Here is a 6,630-nt window from a genome sequence, read left to right on the forward strand (position 1 = left end):
TGGAGCCCTCTGGGGCAGAGGAGGGATGTGCAACTCCTGTCAAAGTGTGGGGTGGAGTTCGGCGGTGTCACAAATATGAGAAGCATCCGGGGAGGACGGAGGCAGCTGGCCCCTCCTTCCACGGGAACTCCCCAGGCGTGGAGTGAAGGACGGGAAGAAGGGGGCTGAGTCAGAGGGTCAGCCGGGGGACGAACCGACTGGCCCCGCCGAGAGGAGGGGGTGGGGAAGGAAACTAGGAGAGAGGGCATGGGTGAAACGGGATCAAGCTTCCCTTGTACAAATGACTGGCATTTTTGACTCCCATGTGCCCCCATTGCCATCTTTCTGTCCATGGGGAGGGTCTTAATTAAGAAAAATAATCGTAGTCTATCCCTGACAATCAGACTGGGATCGCATCCAGGCAGAATGCTTTTGCCAAGGATGGTTCGCCAGTGAAAGATAAACTTTGAAGCCTTTCCCTGCTGAATCAGGCCTGCAAGATAAGATCCCTCTCCAGCTGAGGCTCATCAAAGGCCTGGGAATAGGGGGTAGACTGCCTCTGAATGTGGAGGCTCCATTCAGGTGGAGGACTGATAATAGCCAGATGTAGATCCCTTCCTTCAGCTGGAAAGACCCCTTTTAACGCTGCCAAGGCGGGAAGCCCCTCTTGGGACAGGAAGTTCCACACTTTTGCTATAAGCAGCGCCAAGTTGTTATTTATCTGAAGCTTGGCAACAGAAGGAAAAGGAAGACTGAATCTAGTGTAAATGGGGCTTTCTTCTCTTGCGTTATGCCTGGAAAGAATTGTGACTAGCCGGGGAATCCTACCCAAAGCAGGACACACGAAATTCCCAGGATTTGCACAGAACTCGTCTACTGTTAGAAAGGAATATATTTTTGACCTGGATGTTTTTATTTCTGAGAAAAGAGGCAGCAGACTTCGGTCTGCGAGGACTGAAATCAACTTTCTTCCCTGATGCACTGGACTACAACTCCCATCCCCAGCCTGCAGCTGATGGGTGGTGTAATCCAACCCATCCCTCCCCTGTAGGAATCTAAACTCCTGCCCCAATTTTGGAGGGGGTGTATAACTTTTCCGAAGGGACTCTCTCTCAGCCTGGCACCTTCCAGATCATGGGGGATTGCTGGGCCCCCCAGTGCACCGGTGGCTTGGCACTGAGCATTCTGGGCACCATCCTGTTGCAGGGCAGGGAGGGAGGGAGGGAAGGAAGGAAGGAAGCTCCGTGGCTAAGGGGACCGCGTTTGGGACTGGTGGCGTTTGCCACCCGTCCTGGCAGAGGCCCTGTGCCCTACCCAAGGGGGAGTCAGGAATGCATGCAGCTATCTTGGCCCATCTGGAGTTGCCAGCTTGGGATTTTTTTTTCCTTCATACAGAGCAATTTTCCCTTCCTAGAAACTCCCCACTGCTGGCGAGAAAAAGAAGGGGCCTGGAGGGGCCCTGTAGTTCCGGGCACTCTCTCTCCCTTTTAGTTTCCCAAAATTCTGGGGCTGGCATGCTTGCGGATGATATATGCAGGCTTATCAGGGAAAGATATGGAGAAATGACTTATTTGCATTCCAGAACTGACCCCCACACGCTGAACAAGCACTTGAGTCCTGCCCTGAGTGACGCCTTGATACTTTGATTTCTTCCCGTCAGGCAGCGGGTCCCTTTAGGAGTGGCACAGCAAGCAGCCATTCCACCGGTGCAGCATTTTTAGAAACCTTTACTGTTTTTATGGCTGATCAATTTCTTTTTAAGGGCAACCCCAGTAGGGTAGATTAGACAGGGAGACAAATTGATTGAGTTGTATTGATTGTGCTCTTTAACCCACCAAGCAAAGGTGGTACCCATTTTGCATCCCTCAGCAAACTCAACCAGCAGCAGGTGGTTTTCTAGCAGCAGCTGCAGCAAATGTGACCTGACCTTAATCAGGGTTATCCACTATGACCTGCACTGGGGTTCCTGATGAATTTCTTCCTACCGCATAGCTCAAAAAGGCAAGGGATGGGAGGGAAGAGAATGGAGATAGGCTCCATGTTGTCTTTTTTGCCTTCCTGCAATTTTTTAGATCTCAAATGCAGTCAAATTTTCTATTTTCACAATCCTTCTGCACTCTTAAATATATCAAGTGTGATATATGGCATAAGTCAGTGATTCCCAACTCAGCAACTTCATGATGCGTGGACTTCAATTCCCAGAATTCCCAGCCAGCATGCTGGCTAGGGAATTCTGGGAATTGAAGTCCACGCATCTTAAAATTGCTGGGCTTGAGAAACACTTGTGTAAGTGAAGAAATGGTGTGGGTTTTTATGTTACCTCCTGGGAGGTACCCCCCCCCACACACCAGAGGTTAATGCTGTTAATGCTGTTAATGCTCAGTGCAAAAGGCAGCACACTTTGCGCTCACTCAGAGGCACTCTTCTTTACCACAGCCCACTGTATTTAAGGAGCTCTGAAAAGCATGCTGGAGAGAAAATACTTGTGCAACCTATACAAAGGCGCTGTGGGTGGTTGTGATAGTTGCAGATATGCATGTTGCCCAGGTGTGTGTCCAAACAAATGCTAGAAAGTGCCACATAGGCACACGTCCGTGTGTGTCATGGGAAGCATCCAACCTCCTTGTGAGCAACAGTACTCTGCACTTGCTCAGAGGCACCTTGACTTTGTCCTCTGGCTGAACATAAGCACCGTAGCCAAAATATCTCAGATTAAGCCCTGGTTAAAAATCAAGCCCCTTTAATGCCCAGGAGACATCTTGATCTGGGTGGCAAACACAAGCCGCCTTGCTTCAAAACAGTACCAAGTCTTATTTTGGTGCAGCCACTGTGCTTGGAAAGGTGTGTGGCGGGCTGAAAACTAACAGGCGCACCTCCTCTGAGAGGTGGTAGTAACTTCAGTGCCTATTCGTCCAGATTTTTCTGCTGGGGCTGCAGATCTGCCTGCCCGGCCCTTTTTAAAAACCCCAACCTTGCAAGGACCTCAATGCTGTGAGGAAGATGGTCCGTGCATCCAGGGCTCTGGAGCGGTGGAGAATTCCCAAAGTCGGACCAGCTGAATTGGCCTGGCCAACTTTCTTGCGAGAGCACAGTAATGCACTTGGCGCATGAGATGGGAGAAGGCAGGGTGGGGGTGGGAGGGGAAAGGAAGCAGCCTTTTTTGGATCTGCTGTGACATATGCCCGAGGGCGCCTCGCCCAACCTGTGCCGGCTGGGGAATTACTCATCCGGCTGGACCAGAAGAGTGGCTAGGGCAGGGAGAGCGGGTTGGGAAGGATGCAAGGCCTCACCAGGGATGGGAAAGCAAGTAGGACACAGAGACGATGGATTCAGAATCACGGAATTTGGAGCTGGGAGGGACCCCCAAGGGTCATCTAGTCCAACCCGCAGCAAGGTGCAGGGAAGCCATTTAAAGCATCCAGGAGAGGTGGCAGTCCAGCCTCTTCTTCTCCATGGGTAGTCTCTTCCACGGTGGGGCAGATTTTGCCATCAGGAGGTTTCCCTTACATTTAAACCAAACCCAGACAGCTGCCACTTATACCCATCTCCGGTTTGAGAGGCCTGGGGTCAGCTGGCAGCCAAAGGGGGAGAGTCACATGGTGTTGACTGTGTAACATAACCCATGTGCCTGCACAGCAGGCTGTGAAAGAGGGGTGTGAGCATCACTGGGTTTTTATGGCTTAGCCAGCAGTGAGACGCCAACCCTGGTTTGGGAATTGCGTCTTATGGCTTGTGAACTGAAGCAATCCTGTTTTGTTAAACAAACCATAGCTTAGCACAAGGCGTGAATCCTATCAGCATCTTGTTATTGTTACGTTATGAGACTGGGGGGGATAAGTCTCTGTGTTCTTGGGGGGGGGATGAAGAGGATTTAATCTAAGTTAGTGTCCTTTTTCTCACCAGCATCTGGGATCAAACAGGTTCTGCAGGTTTTTTGGGGGGGGAGGTTTGAGAGAACTCGAACCTGCAAGAACTGTCTTCAGTTGGCATCGATGTGGCTTCTGAGCCATGTTACCCGCTTCCTACCTAAGAGAATACCGGGATGAACATGGCAGCTGTGCATCGTGGGAGTTGTAGCCCCTGCGGCACTTTGTGTGTGCTCCAAGAGGACCTGGAGGGAAAGTTTGTGACCGTCTGCCCACCTTTGCCGTCAGGACAACAGGAAAACGGGGAAATCAAGCCTGGGATCTACTTGAAAAGAAATATATTGTATTTCCTCCTTGCGAGAATTAAAAGCGAATTCTGCAAATGGATCTTGCCCATTACTGATTCATCGCTGCAGTAAAATGATCAACTAGCAGCCAACGATGTCTGAGCTGCTGAACTGTCACTTCCTCCCGACAAACAGCTGGGTGCAGTTGGGCCCCTCTGCCAATACTGCAATTACTTTCACAGAATTACAGCATCATGATTTTTTATTGCCGGGCGCCCCCCTGCCAAGCTGCATATTTGCAAAGATTATAGGCAGCCCGAAAAAGTGATAACCAAAGCCAATGAAGTTTTAGTTTTTTAACCTCTCTTGCCTGGGGAAAATTGAAGCATCCCCAGTGACTGTGCAGCGGCAATTTGGCAATGTGGCTTGCGAAGCAGAGGTGTGGGCCAGCCGTCGATCAACTGTTGATCAACTTTCAGAGGGGCTGAAAGCTGATCAGCTTTCAGAAAAGCTGCGTTATGCAGCAGGTGAAGGACAGGGGCAAGCCGTCTTTCCAGGGCGGTCCCCAAAAGCAGCTCTGACGAAGGACGAATCTGCTCCATGACGTAATCGCCAAAGGTTGCAGCATGAAACCATGAAGGAGCTTTTGAAAGGAAGAGGAACGGCATGAACAAATCGCTAACGTAAGGAAGTTGCTGCCTGCTCATCAACACATCCTGGGACGATGTGCAACCTCATCTTAGCACACACACCCTTGCGCAGGGGATGTGGCAAAAGCCGGGTCTACAAGCACCACTGCATGCAAACCGCTGAATCATAGCTGATACGTAAATCCAATGTCAAGATCTTAAAGTGAAGCAACCAGGAAAACGGGGTTTCTGCTCCAAGGAAGCAGCGTAGAGGAATGCTGACGGGGCCAAAGGGACGTGTCAAAGCCGACTTTCTGAAGCGGGAGGAATTGGCTGGACAGGTGCAAAAGTGTGTGCAGGCTCTTGGCACACTCGGGTGCAAGGGCATGTGGCAGGCCAGACTCGCAGCTAGGAATATCCTGGCTTCTAATGCTTCAGGAGGACTTAGAAAAAGGGGAAAATAAAAATCAGCTTCAAGAGGGCGGAGGCTTCGTGACTTCTGGCTACTAACTGTGCGCTGGGATTAAGAGGATTTCCCGGAGTTTCCAGAGCAGGCTTCATATACTTACTCAGGAGTAACCCAGCTATCCTGAGCTTCGCAGTATTAACGGATTCATTTGTTTGGACATATGCATGTGTGTATACCATATGTGCACACCACTGGTGAAAAACGGGCCCAGAATAACCCAAGCTTTAGATGGAAGGGGGAAATTTCTAAGCCCACTTACGAGCGATCTCTCCCCACTTTTAGGTATGTTTGGGATGTATAAATAACCCATTCAGGTTTCGCTGGCTTTTGGATGCGACTGGGCGCAGCTTCCCATATTCCCAGCTAATCTGGCATGCCGGCTTGGGGTGTCTGGGGTCGGCCCCCCAACATCAAGGGTGCCAGGTTGGAGAACACTGCTTTAATCCGCAAGCTTATAAATCGGGCCAGGCCCTGCTTTATTAAATGGCAGGTCTGTGCTCTGTCAAGATTTCATGGATCTCCTTAGGCTGCTTCAGTTCAGTAAACCACAGCTGGCGAGATGCCTGCCACAGGCCAAGACAAAACCTAAACCACAATTTGGCTCAGTTATGTTAAGCGAACCAGGCTGTATTAAAGGGGTGTGTGCGTGTGTGCGTGTGGGGAAAAGGACACATCTATTTTTAAAATTACCCTTGGCTCCCTCTATGGCCTGGTTTTGCTGCTGGAATCTGGACTGTAAGCTTCATGAGGCAGACAGCTTTTCCTTCCCCTTGCTGATAGCACTACCTCTATGAATTAACGAGTACAGAGGGAAAAAGAGAAAAAAAAATACAAGAAGTGCCTTTTAACACATGCAGATATTCCCATCATGGTGGTGTTAGAGATGGTTGGGACTCAGAAAATTCTAGTGACCGTACAGGGAGTCCTCACTTAATGACCACTCATTTAGTGACAGTTCAGACTTACGATGGTGCTGAAAAAACTGACTTACAACCAGTGCTCACACTTAAGACCATTGCAGCATCCGCAGGGTCATGTGATCATGATTTGGGCGCTTGGCAACCAGTTTCCATTTATGACCATCGCAGCACCCCGTGGTCACGTGATCGCCATTTTTGACCTTCCTGGCTGGCTTCCGGCAAGCAAAATCAATGGAGAACCACGTGATTCACTTAACAACCACATGGCTCACTTAATGGCTGCAGTGATTTGCTTAATGACCGCTGCAAAAAGGCCGTAAAATTGGGTTGGGTTCGCTTAATGACCACTTCGCTTAGCAACCAAAATTCTGGTCTCAATTGTGGTCGTTAAGTGAGGACTACCTGTATGTGCATGTGAAGATTATGCTTGTATATATGTGTGTGGAAGGCAGAGACAAGGAAGCCGAAACAGGCCCCCAA

This window comes from Candoia aspera, chromosome 4 (genome assembly GCF_035149785.1).
Source record: "Candoia aspera isolate rCanAsp1 chromosome 4, rCanAsp1.hap2, whole genome shotgun sequence".
NCBI classification, from domain to species: Eukaryota; Metazoa; Chordata; class Lepidosauria; order Squamata; family Boidae; genus Candoia; species Candoia aspera.